This window comes from Sus scrofa, unplaced genomic scaffold (genome assembly GCF_000003025.6).
Source record: "Sus scrofa isolate TJ Tabasco breed Duroc unplaced genomic scaffold, Sscrofa11.1 Contig2116, whole genome shotgun sequence".
In the NCBI taxonomy this organism is placed as follows: domain Eukaryota; kingdom Metazoa; phylum Chordata; class Mammalia; order Artiodactyla; family Suidae; genus Sus; species Sus scrofa.
The window spans coordinates 33,610-53,351 of record NW_018085024.1 but is presented as its reverse complement, the minus strand read 5'-3'; the positions used below and the strand labels follow the sequence as shown (position 1 = coordinate 53,351).

General features: G+C 45.1%; 1 pseudogene; it reads left to right on the top strand.

Annotated features, from left to right (window-relative positions):
- The first annotated feature begins 80 nt into the window (after window positions 1–80).
- On the top strand, window positions 81–19,389 carry LOC110258467 (annotated as a pseudogene).
- Window positions 19,390–19,742: the final 353 nt, after the last annotated feature.

Below are 19,742 nucleotides of genomic sequence, written 5' to 3'. Positions count from 1 at the left end.
CCTTACCCCCCCCCTTTACCCCTCCTGCCAACAACTGGACCTTGGCACCTGCCAGAAAGAGCCTCTCACCTTCTAGTTCCATGAAGCTGAGATCTCTGAACCAGTCCTGCTTCAGCCATGGGGCGGGGAGGAGGAGTGGCAGGTGCAGAGGCTGCTCCCTGTCTTGCAGGAAGCAGAAGGCCCAGGCCTTGGGGGATGGGAAGGCAGGAAGGGTGGCCGGGCCGAAGCCTGTGACCTTACTTGAACAGTTGCACTGGTGAGGCTGGCGAGAACTGAAGAAACAGCTGAACATATTGCCTGCTTCCTTCCCTGAGGCTCCCGTGGTATATACGCTTAGTGAGGCAGCTCCCTTGCCAGCGTTTCCCTGAGAGCCAGCTCTGCTGGAGAGTGGCAGGTAGAGACCTCACCCCTTGCATCTCTGATATGCATTTGATGGGCTTGGGGGAAGCGCTTATCCCTATAGCTTTACCTTGCTTGGCTTGGCTATGCAAGGTGCGTCTCCCATCTTGTCCCATTAGAGGACTCAGGGTCTCCATTCCTGCTGCTTTGTCCGTCACCGACTGCTTGCAGGATCAATTCCTTTTGAAATGATCCTGAGTCTAGCTTTGCCTTGGATACCCAGTGGGTGCTGCTCCTCAAGTCGGAGCCTCTGTTTCATCGCCAACCCTCTCTGCCAGTTTGGCCCCCACGAGCTTGGTGGCTCAGGACAGTTAGCCTGGCAGATGGAGGGGTGACCTGTCACTCTGGGAGAGGGAAGCTCTTGGAACAGGCAGGATGCCCACCACTGCTTTCAGCTGCCTCCTTGTCCACCTTCCCTGTTGGCCTCACTGGACTTATCTTCCTCCCCGGGATCACATGTTTAAGCCTTATTCTGTATTACTTTATCGGATGCTCATGTCCATTGCTCTTAGAGTCGAGATTGATGGAATAATTGAATTGTATGAGTGGCGGCACGTTGGTAATGCTGGACGGAACTGTTTAAGTTTCTGGGGCCTCGCTATTTGAATGTGGAAAGTAGCACCACTTGATGGCTCCAAGTGCTGAGTCTTGACTTTTCAGTTGGTGTTTTGATCTTCAGGGCTGGCGGCCTAGGTGGATGGGGCCACTTTTTTTCTTTGCCCATCTACCTAACCTCACGGCAGGCTAGATCACCCATCGTATAAGTTAGAAAGCGTTTAAGTAATAAGCAACATTTTAAAACCGTATCTTACTCCCCCCGCCCCTTCCTTTCTTCTTCCTTTTTCCAAAACCACGTACCCCAGGCCAAGAGCCTGGCTGCCACGCCTATCCTCTTTGGGAGAAGCATGAGTGCGTGTGTCGAAGTGAAAAGAAAAACATCCTTAAACATTTCCAACCAGATAAAATAGTTATTTTTGTGTTTAAGCTAAATTGCCTTTTAAATTCCTTCAAGCTTGGTTCACTGAGGTGGTTAAAGACTATAGACTATAGACTAGAAATTAGCTGTATAGTTCAGTAATGCCTGTGTGAAGAAGAGGCTCAAATGCTGTCCCAGGCAGCCTTTCCGAGGGCCTGGAGCTTCTGCTGGAAGCACAAAATGTCATTCTTATTTTATAAATGTGACGGAGGTGTAAGGAGTCCCCCTGCCCTTTTTGACTGAGGGTGACTGTCTGCTGGCAGGGGACTGTGCCCCCACCCCCCTGGAGAGCTCGACTCCTGGCTGTTGTGTGTGGAGCTGAGGAGGGACCTGAACCTGGAACATCTGCCAGGACGAGAGGGGGGTGGGGCACAGGCCTAGAAATCAGGCTTCTGCCTACACCTTACATAAGGCAGACCCTCTCAGGTTAGTCCTCTGAGCTAGCTTGCCTCAGTTCCCAGGCAGGACCCTTGGTCCAGGAACCCCCAGGAGACCAAAATATTCTGCTCTTCTGAGGATTGCAAGGAAATACGGGAAAAAAGGTTTCTCCTCAAAAGGTACAACCAGTCTGACTTTCAGCTACAGTGTGAGCCTCATTTTCAAATGTATACAGTGCTTCCAGTTCTTGAATACTTCTGCGTTACAAGAGCATGCGGCTTTGGACTACCTGTTGGCACTGTCCCCCCTGCTAGGCATTTTCAGAATTGCTCCATGAGTTTACAGTTTTTTCTTTAGTATACTTTTGATTGCAAAATGTGACTGTCATTGTTACCCTTTTATCCATTAACTTTGTTCTTACGGAATCATTCCTTTTAATGTTTCCTTTAAGTTTTTGGGTAATTTTGTGAGACAGCAGCAGGAAATGTATGTATTCAACCTGCCGTTTTTCGTTTGAAGACTGCTATTTAAAAATGTAACAAACATATCTAGTTAATATTTTATACCGCTTAAATGTCTCAGTCCTTTTAGAAATAATATAAATAAAATGGTTTAATGTTGATATGAATGTTCGTATTTATTTATTTTAGGATTCCATTTTACTCTTTTTTTTTTTTTTTTTTTTTTTTTTTTCCTTTTGCCGCTTCTAGGTCTCCTCCTGTGGCATATGGTGCTCCCAGGCTAGGTGGTTTGTTGGACCTGTAGCCGCCAGCCTCTGCCAGAGCCACAGGAACTGCCAGATCCAAGCCGAGTCTGTGACCTACACCACACTCACAGCAATGCTGGATCCTTAACTCACTGAGCAAGGCCAGAGATCACACCCGCAACCTCATGCTTCCTTGTCGGATTCCTTAACCACTGAGCCACGATGGGAAATCCTCCATATCACAATCTTCAACGCAAACACCAGTTATGGTTTTGTTAACTTTATATTTCATTATGGATTCATTTAATCACTCTGTTTATTAGTTTCTTTCCTTGCCGTTATTTCTGACCTCCCTCTGAATTTACTCTTCTTTCTTATTCTGTATTAATTTTTGAATGAAGAGATCTGAGGGGTGACCTATCATAATGATACTTCTGAAATGTGCATTTGTTCATTTTTGGAGATAGAATTCTCAACAGAAGCTGTGCCTTTTGGGATCTTGTGCTGTCTTGTCATCTTACCTTTCTGGAATGCCTCGCCAGCTCAGATTTCTATTGAGCCTCTGTTGAAGGTAGTGACCAGTATCCTAATTAGTAAAAGGCACATGAGTAGGCCCTTACATTCTGTATGTGCTATGCGATTTCATAGAATCCCATGTGGCAAAGAGATTGCTGGCTATGGATGGCTGGAACCCATGTCTTAATTCACACTTTGTCATTTGTTTGCTCAGGTGTTCATGGTATTAATCACTAGCTTATATTCAGTGTAATGAGAGGACCATGTCACTTCTGTGCCTCTTTGGTTTTTGTGGTGCTGCAATGCACGTACGATGGGGCCAACCTAAATTCAGATGTGTGGCAAGGAAAATGATTTGTGCATGAAATTTTCAAAAAGTGTCAGTGGTAACAATTTTCCAAGGCTATTGCAATCGAGACTCAATCTCAAGTACTGTATCGTTGCCTGAACCACTATACAGACTTTAAGGTCTTCCTCCAATAACTTCTTCTAACCTTCTTTTCTCCCCGATGAAGTTCTTAAAATTTGGGAACCCGTATTAAACTGTGAACTTTGAACTCAGACACTGGAATATGAGTTGATAGTACATGTTTTAGGTCTGAAATTCTCTGGGGCTGTCCTGAACCATGGCTGGGCGATTTTAGATTTAAGCCAAACACAAATTGAAAAGAAATACATGTCCTTCAAAATGTACACCTATGTTACCAAATTAGTAATTTTCTAGTAACATAAAAGCTGCCATTTATACGAATGACAGGTCCTGTCTGGTCTTACAAAGATGAAGTAACAGTGAAGTCAGGAACAATTATAGATTGTTCGCTGCTTTTCACTACAATGATAGAGATTTCATAGTTCTTGACTAACAGAAGTTGTTCATGTCTATTCATTGTACATGTTCATAAAACATAAGTTACACAGAGTGGTTGTCAAATGAGCCTGTGGCCATAGCTGTTGATGTTTCATGCCAAGGTAGGCAATTCATCTGGCATAAATGGCACAAAGGGTCTAACCAGGGAGTTCCCCTTGTGGCTCAGCAGTAATGAACCCGACCGGTACCCAAGAGGACATTGATCCCTGGCCTCGCTGGGTGGGCTGAGGATCTGGCGTTGCCGCAAGCTGTGGTGTAGGCTGCAGACATGGCTCAGATCCTACACTGCTGTGGCTGTGGTGTGGACCAGCAAGTGCTGTGGTGTAGGCCGGAAGCCACTGTGGTAGGGGCCGGCAGCTGTAGCTGGGAAGTTCGTGGCCTGGGAACTTCCGTAAGCAGCAGGTGCAGCCCTAAAACCAAACCAACCAAACAGACAAACAAAAAAGGTTCTCCCCAGACATTATATTTTAACAAAGTCTTCAGTTAAGTGTAATCTCTAATCACTTGGCCTCTGTCACTGCATTTGTAACGTGGCTTGTTGAGAAAATCATGAACATTTTCTGTGGCTTTCACGTACTTTGACAGAAATTTGAAAATTGAGAGAACTCTGTAGGACGTAGATATAGTGAAATTCTATGTGCAAAAGCACATGTCTTTGAAACTGGCTGTGTGTTACTTCACATTGAATATTATGTTTTCTGGTTAGTTCCTCAAGAACAATGGAACTGACATATCATTTTCTTGTGTTTTAAAACAGAGTCCTTTTTCAGCATCTTATCCACATTCTGTTGGCATTTTCCGGCTTCACTGATGAGTAATAGCAATAATGGAGTTACTTAAGTCTATATTCAGTAGATGTTAAGCATAAAGAGAAATACTCTAGGTAGTTATTTAACTAACACACAGCCACCAATTTTAGAGGAAACGGAGGCTTGTCTGGCCGTTAACATGGCCTGTGTAGTTCAGCTTCACGGCGTAGCTTCTTATAGACTGAAGGTCCTGTGCCTTCAGCATTAATAGAAAGCATGTTTTTATTGGTCAGTTTGCTTTAGGGTTAAGGCATGCTTCAACCTCAGCAATATGATCTAGTGAGCAATGAAGAGGATGGTACTGAGTATAATTGGATGGGCTAAGTTGTTAGTTTCTCAGGCCCTGGAAGAGTACTGCAATTCCTTTGTAATACCTTCTTCAAACACAGTGAAGGAATACAGGATTTCCAGCCAACCTCCTTAGGAATACCTAAATTATCTCCCTTCCAGAGCCCAATCTAGCAGATGAAAGAAAATTATACGAAAAGGTTGTATATGTCTAGCCTTGGTTCTCTCTAAGAAATAATACAGTTTTAAAGCGGAGAGTATTAAGGATCACATACAAACATTAAGGTCACGTCATAAGTGCCAAATGTCTCCTAGGGTATTCAAATAAGAGTAAAAATTTAGATAAAGACAAGCTTGGTCTGTCATAGTTGAATGTCCGATAATTACAGTCAGATATGCATATTCAATTATGAGGATATTAGTAAAACGTGTGTAACTTAGTCTGGGGCTTCATGAAAGCTGCCGGTGGGAAATGAGTCTGGAAGGGTGTTTTCTCAGGTTAATGCCATCAACACAGACCATCAGTGACCGGTCAGTGATAGGAATAGACGAGAGCTTTATCTGAAGTACACTGAAGACTGTAGCCTAGGAGAGAGAGCCTCAATAAGCATTGGAATTGTGTTTCCACTGAACTACAGAATGTGGGAGGCCTATGCAGGCAAAGATGGCAAAGGTACATAAGCTGTCTGTCAAGTGTTAGGATTGGAACAGGCAAGAAGTAAGGGCCCTTTTTAAGTGAGGATTGGTGGGGTCCGAAATGTTTGAATAGTTACACTGATAGGCTTTAGAGAGAGAGCATAAAGTTGCAGCTGGCAGGTGGTAGAAGAGAGTGTTTTTCAAATGGCTGGTGATATTCTTGAGTTTGAGGTAGTTCAGAAAAGTAAAGCTCTCCTTGATGCAGGAACAAGACTGAAACAACCTCCACGATGGCTACCTGTTTCCACTTTGAATGCCTGAATCAGTTGCTCATCTCGCAATTCTATTTTTTTTTTTTTTTTGGTCTTTGTCTTTTGTCTTTTTAGGGCCACACCCACTGCATATGGAGGTTCCAGGCTAGGGGTCCAATTGGAGCTACAGCTGCCAGCCTACACCACAGCCCCAGCAACGACAGATCCAGCCGTGTCTGATACACCACAGCTCACAGCACCACCAGATCCTGAAGCCACTGAGCGAGGCCAGGGAGTGAAGCCACAACCTCACGGGGCCTAGTTGGATTTGTTTCCGCTGTGCCACTCCAGGAACTCCCCATCTTGATGTTTTTAGTGCATTATTTCCTTTAGTGGTTAAAGCAGGTGTACTAAGGATGTTGGCAGGCCATGGGAAAGAGTGTTCTAGTTAGTGTAAAGTTCAGGCCAAATCAGGTGAAATCCAGGATGACTTCCTCCTATCTCAATATGAAACATTTCTTCAGTCAGCAGCATGTATATGGATGATCGCATTCAGATTACAGAAAAGTACTTAAGGATAATTTTTACATAGGAGAAAACACAGAAAACTGGCAGGATTTCAAGCAGGTTAATAAAATTGGTAGCATCAGTGATGCTTTCCACAGTGGTGAGTGGTTAGTCACCCGAGGTTAATAGGGGAACAGCTGTCCAAATACTTAGCATGTTATATTTAAGAAGTTGCTGTTGAACAAAGTGACCGAGTTGTGTATATGTGTGTGTGTGTGTGTGTGTGTGTGTGTGTGAGTGTGTGTGTATATATACATATATAATATATATATATATTCCTTCTTTTTCATGTTATATTCCATCATGTTGTAACGCAAGAGACAGGACAGAGTTCCCTGTGCTGTACAGTCGGACCCCAGTACTTATCCATCCAAACTTCCTAGTTTGTATACTCCAACCCCACACTCCCATCCATCCACTCCTCCTCTGTCCCAGCAGCATCCACAAGTCTGTTCTCCATGTGCCCGATCTGTTTCTGTTTGTAGATGGATCATTTTGCCCTATTTGCGGCTGGAGCGTCGCCGTAGAGTCCTCACCACTTGCATCTCTGATGTGCAGCAGAGTGCAAGATGAAGTTCCTATCCACTGTTTTGGGTTTACAGAAGAGTGATGCTAGAATTTTTACAGCCTTTCAAACTAAGCATGGAGAGTCCTGTGGTGGTGCAGTGGGTCAGTGATCCAGCTTGTGTCTGTGCCATGGCCAGTTCAGTTCCTGGTCCAGTGCAGGGGTTTAAGGATCCAGCATTGCTATAGCTGTGGTGTAGGTTGCTGATAGGGATTGGATTCAGTCCCTGGCCTGGGAATGCCATATGGTGCGGGGGCAGCCAGAAACAGACAAAAAAATTAACAGTAAAAAACAGAGTAAGAAACTATAGTTGTGTTGCATGTCCCTTCTTGCAAAAGGAAGTTTAGAATGAACATTTTTGAAAGATTTTCTTCTTTTTTTTTTTTTTCCTGCAGTACAGCATGGGGATCAAGTTATTCTTACATGTGTACGTTTTTTCCCACCCTTGTTCTGTTGCAATATGAGTATCTAGACATAGTTCTCAATGCTGCTCAGCAGGGTCTCCTTGTAACTCTATTCTAGTAGTGTCTGATAATCCCAAGCTCCCGATCCCTCCCACTCCCTCCTCTCCCTTCGGGCAGCCACATGTCTATTCTCCAGGTCCATGATTTCTTTCGGTGGAGATGTTCATTTGTGCTGGATATTAGATTCAGTTATGAGTGATATCATATGGTATTTGTCTTTGTCTTTCTGGCTCATTTCACTCAGTATGAGAGTCTCTATTCCTCCATGTTGCTGCAAATGGCATTATGTCATTCTTTTTTTTTTTGGCGAGTAGTATTCCATTGTGCATATATACCACATCTCTGAATCCATTCATCTGTTGATGGACATTTGGTTGTTTCCATGTCTGGCTATTGTGAATAGTGTTGCAATGACATGCGGGTGCATGTGTCTCTCCTGAGAAGAGTTTGTCCGGATATATGCCCAAGAGTGGGATTGCGGGTCGTATGGAAGTTCTGTGTATAGATTTCAAGGTATCTCCAAACTGTTCTCCATTAGTGGCCTGTACCAGTTCACATTCCACCAACCAGTGCAGGCGGTTCCTTTTGTCCACACCCCCTCCAGCACTTGTTATTTGTGGGCTTATGAATGAGGGCCATGTGTGACTGGTGTGAGGTGGTATCTCCTGGTAGTTTGATTTGCATTTCTCTTACAATCAGCGATGTGGAGCATTTTTCATGTGTTTGCTGGCCATCTGTATATCTTCCTTGAGAAATGTCTATTCAGGTCTTTGCCCATTTTTCCATTGATTGATTGCTTTTTTGCTGTTGAGTTGTATAAGCTGCTATATATTCTGGATTAACTTGTGGGATGATCATTTGAAAGTATTTTCTCCATTCTTTTGTCTTTTTGTTTTTTGGTTTCCTTTGCTGTGCAAAGCTTTTCATTTGTGAGTCCCATGGTTTACTTTTGCTCTTATTTCTATGCTTTGGGAGACTGACCTGAGAAAATATTCATGGTGCTGATGTCAGAGAGTGTTTTGCCTGTGTTCTCTTCTAGGAGTTTGATGGTGTCCGGCTTATATTTAAGTCTTTTCAGCCATTTGGGTTTATTTTGTGCATGGTGTGAGGGTGTGTTCTAGTTTGATTGCTTTGCATGCAGGTGTCCAGGTTTCCCAGCCATGCTTGCTGAATAGACTTTCTTTTTCCATTTTATGTTCTTGCCTCCCTTGCCAAAGCTTAATTGACATAGTGTCAGGGTTTATTTCCGGGTCTCTATTCTGTTCCCTTGGTCTGTCTGTCTGTTTTGACACCAGTACCACACTGTTTTTGCTGACTGTGGCTTTGTAATATTTCTTGAAGTCTGGGAATGTTATGCTTCCTGCTTGGTTTTTGATTCTCAGGATTTCTTTGGTGATTCTGGGTCTTTTGTGGTTCCATCTAAATGTTGGATTGTTTGTTTAGTTTCTGTGAAAAATGTCATGGGTAATTTGATAGGGATAGCATTGGAATCTGTAGATTGCTTTGGGGTAGCATGGCCATTTTACAATATTGATTTTTCCAGTCCATGAACATGGAATATCTTTCTATTTCTTACATCTTGTTTGATTTCTTTGATTGAAGTTTTATAGGTCTTGGCATATAGTCCTTTATTTTGGTCAGTGTATTCCGATATTTATTTTTGTGAGTGCAATTTAAAAGGTATTGTATTTTGTATTCCTGTATTTCTTTTTTCCTGGACAGCCAGCAGATGGGCTGAAAAAGGGTGCTGGGGAACATAAGAAAAATAATAACATAAAAGAAGACACAAGAATTTATCTTAAGTAAAGGTGGGCCAGGGACTCAGGTCCAGGACCAAGAGCCCCATGCTCAAGAAACCACCTCCTTTATTGTGCTCTTTAGATAGATCAATTGAGAGTGGCCTGGTGGGATATAGGGCTGTTTACTATTATATAAGTTCTTTTATATTTAAAAAGCCACTTGGTATTAAAGGGTTTAAGCTCTATCTGACCTCTATGCAATAAATTTCTTAAGCTTAAGTACCTATCCTTTGGTATTGTCTTAACTTAAGTCATTACCAGACTTGACTGTTTTTCCAAGAAGGAAGATGGATAAAATAAGACAGAAGCTGGATAAAGTAAAGAAGGACAGATGGAGTTTTAAGGAAACATGTCTGTGACACCTTTTTAATATTTCATTGCTGGTATACGGAATGGCGATTTCTGAATGTTAATCTTACATCCTGCCACTTTGCTGAAATTTCTTTATCAGTGCAAGTAGTTTCTGGGTTGAGTCCTTAGGGTTTTCTATGTATAGTATCATGTCGTCTGCATTCCAGTGACAGTTTGATCTCTTCTCTTCCTATATGGATGCCTTTTATTTCTTTTGTTTGTCTAATTGCGTGGTAGACTTCCAAAACTGTGTTGAGTCGCAGTGGTGAGAGTGGGCATCCGTGTCTTGTTGGCAGATTTGAGTGAGAAGGCTTTCGGCTTTTCCCCCTTGAGTATTATATTTGCTGTGGGGTTTGTCATAAATGGGTTTGATTATGTTCAGGAATGTTCCCTCATAACCCACTGTTGCGAGGTCTTGATGATGAATGGATGTTGGACTTTGTCAAATGCATTTTCTGCATCTATAGATGATTCGTATGATTTTTGACATGGTTTTGTTAATGTGGTGTAATGACGTTGATTGATTGCCGTATGTTGACCATCCTTGTGAACCTGGATGTACCCTGCTGGTCATGGTGCATACTTTTTGGATGTGTTGTTGGATTTGGTTGGCTAAGATTTTGCTGAGAATTTGCATCTATGTCCATCAAAAGATATTGGCCGATAATTATCTTTTTTGGTTTATCTTTGTCTGGTTTTGGAATAGAAAAGATTTTCTAAATGGCTAAAGCGCTTTTTTTTTTTTTTTCCCTGCTCAACTCCTACTTTCCAGTATAATTTAACTGATTCTAAATCCTTTCCAAAGATTTCAACCTGCATAAAGTAGTTATTATATAGATAATTGTGCCTTTGCTTTTTGCTTAGGCCACAATTCTGGTGTGTTTTGTTTATAACGTACTTTGTCCAGCTTTGCCCTCTAGGATAGAAATTTGTCATCACAAAATTTTTGCTACTTTCACCATTTTCCCTATCCTAGCTATAGAAGCTAAGCTTTACAACAGATTACCTCATTGGATTTACACTTAATGCCACATTTTAAAAACATGTATTTTACCAATAGAAACTAAGCCCTAAATCGTTAGGGTTTAAATGACTAGCCCAGTAAATACACAGCCAAAATATAAAAAGACCTGAATGATTCCAGTGCTTAGTACCATTTATAGAATCAAATCTGCAAAAATTTTACGAACAACCTCCACACCTCCATCTCGTTAATGCTGTTACCTTTAGTGGTATCATTATGGATTTATCTTACTGTGGTTATTCGAGGTGACTGTTACACTTTTTCAGTATTTTATAAAGTTCCTAAATTGAGCGTATATTCCTCTATAATATATATGTTAGATTAAGGGCATACTGAGGTAGTAAAAGGATATTTTGCTCTGTCAACATTAAAATCCATGCTCTTTAATACATTCTACATAATTATTCCACTTTATTTTTATTTTGTGATTTATAAGAACGATTGGTTATTATCTTAGATCCGTGCTCATTGCTTCTATATAACAGAGACATGTTACTAGATTGCCAAAGTAGTCGAAGGTCACCCACATTCCTTGCTTTCTTCCTTATTCCAACACTCACATGGACATGAAAGGGAAGAAGAATTATCGAGATAGGAAATTAGCTGATCGATAACTTTGTTTGTAGATTGTATATTAAACGTTTGGCAAAAAACTTGACATTTGACTCTGAAGAAGCAAGCATTCGTGAATTGTTAGGGTGGTGCCGTATATTAGAAATTATAAGCCTGATTTGTTAGGTAGAGTGAGGCAGTCCCTAATTGAACCCTGGTGGTCAGTTCACTGTGGTATTACAGCAAGTGATCAATGTAGAGCCCTTGTGATCTTGCTCTATAGAGAACACTGAGTTGAACCGTTAATCCACCTGAAACCTGGTCTCTAATGCTCCTGCAGTTCAACTTAATGAAGACATCTATTTTCCTGATGAGTCATGAGATACAAACTCTGTAGAGGGAAAGAGACCGTTTTTCAGAAAATGTTGTGAAATATGAATGTGGGAAAGAGTAAGATTAATTCTGACCAGAGGCCTAGAAAGACGCAACGGAGAAGTCAACTTTTGGGTCGTTCTTGAAAATAACGAAAATGTCTATGTGTATTTTATTCTTGAAGATCAGAATAGTGATAAAGTCTTTCCCCAAGAGAACTGCTAACTCTGTTTTAGATAAAGCAAGTACAGTAGCCAAAAAGGTTGCTATCAGATGATATACACAAGAATGAAGGGGTGGAAGTGGTGGCTTATGGAAGTAAAACCCACGGCTAATTCACATCAACCGTGACGCACAAATCTTCCAACTTCACAAGGCCGTAGTGGTCCATTCATTAAACGGTTTTGATGGCTTTTGGAGACTCATGAAATATATAAATTTGAATTTCATTGAGAAACTCCTAAATGCCGTCATGCAGATTTATTACAGCTGGGCATATTATTAAGACTAGCCCAGATGAGTGGTCTGTGTAGAACTTCAAGCTACTGACATGTACATCTTGTAGGCTGCTGTACACGCAAGAGTTGACTACTTTAGTGAACCCCCAAAATGAGTAGTTCCCTTTATTGCTACCTTAAAAGTTTCTCTTTTAAACATCCTCTAGGTCTGAATCAATGGTCTGTATAGTTTGCTCTTAAGCTCAGGTGTTCTTTCCTTTAGAAAATGGTTTATGATCAGGAATTCCTGTCGTGGCCAGTGGTTAACCAATCTGACTAGGAACCATGAGGTTGCGGGTTCAGTCCCTGCCCTTGCTCAGTGGGTTAACGATCCCACGTTGCCGTGAGCCTTGGTGTAGGTTGCAGATGTGACTCGGATCCCACGTTGCTATGGCTCTGGCATAGGCCGGAGGCTACAGCTCCAATTTGACCCCTAGCCTGGGAACCTCCATATGCCGCGGGAGTGGCCCAGGAAACAGCAAAAAGACACACACCACACACACACACACAAAATGTTTTATGATCAGAAGCCCTGCCCCAACCATTATGGAATAGATTAGAATGGGTTAAATAGCTCTCCTCGTGTTTTTCTTTAAAGTCCTACAATCTGTGGATAAAGGCAGATTTTATTCTTTCCTAGTTAATGTTCCATTTATTAATTTTCCCCTTAACATGTTGCCTGCGAGATGCTCCAGTACAATGCTGAGTGGAAGTGGTAAGAGTGGTAAGGTCTTTTTCCTGATCTTAAGGATAAAGTTATTTGGCCCCATCATTAAATATGATTTTAACTCTAGCTTTCCCATATTCTGTTCCACATATTTTCATATCTCTAGGTTTAGTTTATGGCGGATTTTCATCATAAATCAGTGCTCGATTTTGTCAAATGTTTTATTTTCAACTCAGTTCTTTGTTATTTTTTTTTAAACAGCATTCATGGACATTGATTTTTCCATGGTCACTTCCAAATAGTATCAGCGCCTTAGGCAGGACCATGGAGCTGGTTTGGAGTGGGTTAAGGTGGGAGGTGTGTCTAACAAAAGTGGTAGCAACACTTTTCACAAGGATCGGGAAGATTTTCTCTAAAGACTACTTCTAAATGTCTTTTTTGCCTATAGTGCACTATGTCTTTAGCATATGTTTTTCTCTAGTGTCTCCTCTTTCATTTCTAATATTTTTTAATTTTCTCTCTTTTTCTTAGTCTAAAGTTTTTTTTTTAAATCATAGTTGATTTATGGTGTTGTGTCAGTTTTTTCTATACAGCATATTAACCCAGATATGTGTGTGTATATATATATATATATATATATATATATATATGTACAGAAACACACACACACACCCGCATACACTCATACACATATATCTATATATGCATTCTTTTTTGCATTCTCTCTTCCATCATGTTCTATCCCAAGAGACTGGATATAATTCCCTGTGCTATCCATAGGACCTCATTGCTTATCCATTCTAAATGTAGTAGTTTGCATTTCCCAACCCCAAACTCCCCAAGTATTCCACTCCCTCCCCACAACCCCCTTGGCAACCACAAGTCTGTTCCAAGTGTCTGTGAGAGTGTTTCTCTTTAATATATAGGTTCATTCATGCCATATTTGAGATCAATTGTCATTATATTTATCTTTCCAAACAGTTCTTTTATTGCTTTTGTTGTTGTTGTTGTTGTTGTTTGACTGGTTGGTTGGTTATGGCTGTCTCGTTCTATTTCATTTTTTCCCATGTTGATCTTTTATATTTCCTTCCTTCCTTTCTAAGCTTGGGCTTAGCTTGTTCCTGTTTCTGATTCCTTGAAAGCAACTTCAAAGAATTGAAATGTTCAGGTATTTAATGGAGATTTTTTTTTTTCTTTCTTCTTTCTTACATAAAAAAACAAAGCAAAACAAAACAAAACTTTTTAGGGCCACCCCCTCAGCATATGGAGTCTCCCAGGCTAGGGGTCCAGTCGGAGCTATAGCTGCCAGCCTACACCACAGCCAAAGCAATGCCAGATCCGAGCCATATCTGTGACCTATGCCATGGCTCAGGGCACCATGGGATCCTTAACCCACTGAGTGAGGCCTGGGATCGAACGTGCAAACTCATGGTTCCTAGTCGGATTTGTATCCACTGTTCCATGACGGGAACCCCAAGATGTTTTCTTCTTAACATTTGCTTGTATCAATATAAAATTCCTTGTAGGAACTGCTTTTGTAGCATCCTCTATGTTTTGGTATATTGCGTTTCTGTTTTCATTTGTTTGGAGGTTATTTTGTTGTAAATCTTTGGATTTCTTATTTGACCCATTGGTAGTTCCGAGTTGTGTTGTTTAGTTTCTGTATGTTTGTAAACTTTCCAGCATTCCTCTTTGTTTTTTAGTGTCTTATCCATCATGGGTGAACAAGTTGCTATAGTTTTAAATCTTTTAAAATTTGTGAAAGTTTAACATGATGTGGCTCATGATATGATCTATCCTAAAGAATGTGCTCTGTGCACTTGAGAAGAGTGTTTGTTGTTCTGTTGCGTAGAAATATCTATGTATGCCTGTTAGGACCATTTGGTCTAATTTATAGTTACCATACTCTGCTTTGGCGCTCGAGCTTAATTTTTCCTACATAGGTGCAGTGTGTGTCCTTTGGCCAACATATGCTCATTTCTCCCACCTCTCTGCCCCTGGTGAGCTCTGTTCTAGTCTTTGCTTCTATGTATTAACTTTTGGATCCTATAAATGAGTGAGATCATTCTATCTTTTTGTGTTTGGTTTATGTGATTTAGCAGGTCTTCCAGGTTCATCTCTTTTTGCAAGTGGCCGGATCTCTTGGGCATTTAAGGCTGGATAATACACACACACACACACACACACACACACACATTTGTTATCCATTCATCTGTTGTTGGGCACTTACCTGGTTTTCTTATATTGGTTACGGTGAATGTTCCTGCAGTGAACATGGGAGTGCAGATATCATTTTGAAGTACTGATTTCATTTCCTTCAGTTTGAAATTGCTGTATCCTATGGTATTTTTTTTTTTTTCTTTAACTTTTTGAGGAATCTCCATGCTTCCACCATGGCTGTACTAATTTACATTCGAATGAGATGACCTCATTTGGTTTCTTTTTAACCATTCAGATGGAATCATCTGAATGATTACAAGTCATGTAGTCAAATGAGGGAACAAGTAATCGTCCTTTGGAAGTTTTAAAACTGTGGGGCACCAAAGACTATTATTTTGGTCGAATATATTAGACTATTTACCTGTCTATCTATGTAAATAGTGTTTTATTTGTGTTCTTTTCTGAATCCTCTAAACATTTTAACATACAGACATGTAGTACATGTTTCTCCACTTTCTCATTATTTCAACCGTAGATAAAAATACAAAGATGATGAATCATTCATCATATGGAGATTATGTTTAACATGTCTTAACATGTTACTTAGGTCTATTTCAGATTTGGAAAGTGTTGTAAAATCAAGTACAGTACATCCCACTGAGGTTCCCCTTTTGTCTTCATTGATAGCCTCATCCCCTGCCTGTGTAGCATTATCCTAAAGTTGACATTCTCCAAGCATTTTTATGATATAGGTATATGTGTCTGTATCTTACCTATGTGATTATTTTCACTCAAGTATATCTGGCGCATGCACATTTGTTTTGGGGGTTTTATTTTGACTGTTTGTTATTATTATTTATTCTGGGGCTACCCTTGCTTGCGAGTCGCGGTGTCTGCAGCAGCTGCGGTGACTGCAGGAGGCAACCTGTGGAGCGGAGGTTGATAGCCAGTGTTAGGGACCTTGGGTCTGTGGGCTGGTGCTGCCAGGGGCAGGGGCGCTGCTGGGCCTGTGGCTGCTGGGCCTCGTGCTGTACTTGGTGCCCGCGGGGGTGGCGGTTACGCTGGCCTGGCTAGCTGTGGGGCGACCGCGGTCTGGTGGGGCCTGCGCCGCGAGCCCCGAGGTTCACGCGCCTTCCGAACCTCGCTGGTTCGGAACGCGCTGCCATGGAACACTGCTCACCTTGCCTCCGGCGTAGTCAGCAGTAAACGGAAGTCTCCTAGAGCCTCCGCGCCTCTTCCAAGGACTTGGACCCGCGCTCATCTGTTCCTCATGGGCAACTACCTAGGCAAGCCCGCCCCCCGCAGCCTGCCTCCACCTCGGAGGCCAGGGACCTGCGGGAGAGGCCTGGCCGCCGCCCGCCCACCCGCCCCACGCCGCCGCCGCCAGCTCCATCAGGCCATACCCCGGGGTTCATACTCACCCCTCCCTACCCACTCCTCTTCCCCGACCCTCTAGGAGGACGGCCCTCCGGGGTTGTGGCCCTGTAGCACATCGGTTTGTAATAACACCTCGAAGGAGATACCCAATCCAGCAGGCCCACTATGCCTCGCTGGGGGTCCTTCCCACGGTGTGCTGGAATAGTTGTCACAGGAAGACTGTGCTCTCTGCTCGCAATTCCAAAGTGGTGTGCAGCCCAGTGAGAGTGAGGATTGCTCCTCCGGATAGCAAGTGGATTCGTCCCCCGCTATCAGAGCAGAGTAGCAGCTCAACCGTGTCCTCCCCATCAGCTAGTGCCCCAGACCCATGTGCAAAGGAGACTGTGCTGAGTGCCCTCAGAGCGAGGAAGAAAAGGACGGTGAAGGAGGAAGACCAAATACTGGCTGATGGCCAGGAAGAAAAGAGAAGGCGCCAGGACAGCAGTGGACGTGGACATTCAGCATTTGAGCCGCTGGCGGCCAGTGGAATCCCTGCCTCTTTTGTGCCTAAGCCTGGGTCTCTGAAGAGAGCTCTCAGTCCCCAGAGCTCAGATGCCCACTTAAATAAGAGGTCACGCACCTCTTCTCTGAGCTCCTTGACCAGCACGTACTCAGGCGGCGTGCCCATCTCCAGGCGCAATGCCATCACCAGTTCTTACAGTTCTACTGGAGGTCTCTCTCAGCTGCGGAAGAGGAGTGGTCCTAGGTCATCCCCCTTCTCCAGGCCAGCTTCGTCCTGCTCCAGGCTCTAGCGAGGCCAGCAAAGGAAATAAGAGAAGAGGAACTTTCTCATCATTCGGCTTCTTCAACTGCATTCACAACAGACAAGGAGTCCCGGGAGCAGAAGTTGCCGATACCACCACAAGGGAGAAACAGGACTCGTGGAGTTCTCCACCAACACCTGGCAGCTCAGGGCAGCGTAAGCGGAAGGTGCAGCTGCTGCGGTCCTGGCGAGGGGAGCAGCTGACCTTGCCTCCACCTCCCCAGCTTGGGTATTCAGTCACTGCGGAAGACTTAGACTTGGAAAAGAAAGCTTTGTCACAATGGTTCAGCGAGATCTTGGAGGATAAGACTGATACTGCCTTGAGCGCTGTCCCTGAGAACCCACCTACCAGTCAGCCTCCGGTCTCTTTCAGCCTGCCTACTGCTGGGACTCCTGCCACCGAAACCTCCCTCCCAGCCCCAAGCCCTAGCCCACTGTTGAAGAGCTTGAAGAAGCAGCAGGATTCCCCAGGCCTACCATCGCCCCCCAAGTCTGCTGGCATGGCAAGCCCTGTGGCCCATTCGCCTCCGAAGACACCCGCCCTCTGGCCCCTCTTGGCTCTTCACAGTCAGGGCCTCTTGCGGGCACCTCCTCGGACTGCAAACCTACAGCCGTTTTCTGTGGCGGCACCCTTACCCCGCTTCTTCCACAGGACCAGTCACTGACACCAAGTCACCTCCAGCCCCTGAGGCTGAGACGTCTGCCAACTCCCAAGCCTTGTCGGCCCCCCTCCCCCTCCCAAGCAGAACATTCCTTGTGGAATGCTGGGCACCTCACCTGCTAAGCCTCCTGCCTCTGCAGCTCCTGCTGTGTCTTCACCATCTCCCGTGCTCGATCCCATTTTTTGGCCCCCTCCTAAAAGCAAGAACGAGGGCCCCTTGCCCTCTAGCCCTTCCAAGGTCCCAGCCACCACATCTTCCAGCTCAGCCCTCCCCGCAAGTACCCGCAGCCCGTCCCGCACTTTTAAACCTGGCTTTCACACCAGGGAGGCCCCTGCATCCGTGCCCATAGTAACTCCCTTCTTCAAGCAGGCAGCTCCTCCAGCCGGTGCTATGAGCGCCCCTCTCTTCCCTGGCCAGACCCGTGCCACCTCTGCAGTGGCTGCTGCGACCACAGCTGGCACCTCCGTAGACTCTGCTCTGAAGCCCGTGTTCAGCTTCCGTGTGAGCAGCATGACCAGCACCCTGAGCAGCGTGACTAGCACCACCGCTTCCACCTCCCAGCCCGTCCTCTTTGGGACTCCCTCTGCCTCTGGTGGCAGCTTCACAAACCCAGCTGTGGGTTCCAGCTCCATAGTCCAGCTTGGTAAGCCTCCCACCATGCCTCCTTCAAGAGCAGTCACCAGCTTTGGCCAGTCCCTTCCCGGTGCCCCTCAGGCAGTGGCCAGCAGCAGCAGCAGCAGCAGCAGCAGCAGCGCTAGCACTGCTGGCTTTAGTGATTTGGGCAGCAGCCTTCCAGCCTCTGCCCCAGCCACCACCAGCCAGGCCACGCTGACATTCAGTAGCACCCCCCGCCCAGCCATCAGCGTTCCCTTTGGCTCAAGTGCCAAGTCATCATCCAGGATCCAACGCCCAGCCCAGGTTTGGGGCCACTGATGGGCAGCAGCAGTGGGCTGCCAAGCCATCCCTTGTCCCCAGCTTGTGCAGCTCCTTCACGTTGGGAAACTCTGCAGCCCCCGCCCCGACTGCCACTCCAGCCAGCCCAGCCAGCCTTTGGCAGCACCACACAGTCCACTCTTGGTGGCCTGAAAGCCACAGCCTCTGCCTCGGGCACCCTTGCCGGCCCCCAGCCAGCCTTTGGCAGCACCACAGCCGTTTTCTCCTTTGGTGCAGCCACCACCTCTGGCTTTGGAGCTACAGCCCAGACCACCGGCAGTGGGGCCAGTCGCTCCAGTAGCACGACACCATCTCCCTTCACATTTGGGGGATGGGCAGCCCCACCCTCTGGCAGCAGAGGCTTTGGGCTCAGTGTGGCTTCGCCAGGCACCAGCTCTGCCTCAGGAGCCTTTGGCTCCGGAGCAGGACAGAGTGGGACCGCTGGCAGCACGACTCCTTTTGTGGGAGGCTTGAGTCAGAAGAGCCTGGGTGCACCCAGCCAGAACACATCCTTTGGCCTCAATGTGGCCTGCACTGCAGAGAGCCAACCTGTGTTTGGAGGCGCCTCCACGCCCACCTTTGGTCAGAGCACCCCTGGCCCTGGGGTGGGCACATCAGGCAGCAGCCTCTCCTTTGGGGCGTCCTCAACACCCATCCAGGGCTTTGTTAGAAAAGGACCTTCCTTTTCCATTGGTGCGGGACCCAAGCCCCCAGGGGCTTGGCAACAGCTACAGGCCCGGAGGCAGCACACTAGCAAGAAGTAGCCCCTGGCCCTTACCCCCTCCCCTTTACCCCTCCTGCCAACAACTGGACCTTGGCACCTGCCAGAAAGAGCCTCTCACCTTCTAGTTCCATGAAGCTGAGATCTCTGAACCAGTCCTGCTTCAGCCATGGGGCGGGGAGGAGGAGTGGCAGGTGCAGAGGCTGCTCCCTGTCTTGCAGGAAGCAGAAGGCCCAGGCCTTGGGGGGATGGGAAGGCAGGAAGGGTGGCCGGGCCGAAGCCTGTGACCTTACTTGAACAGTTGCACTGGTGAGGCTGGCGAGAACTGAAGAAACAGCTGAACATATCGCCTGCTTCCTTCCCTGAGGCTCGCGTGGTATATACGCTTAGTGAGGCAGCTCC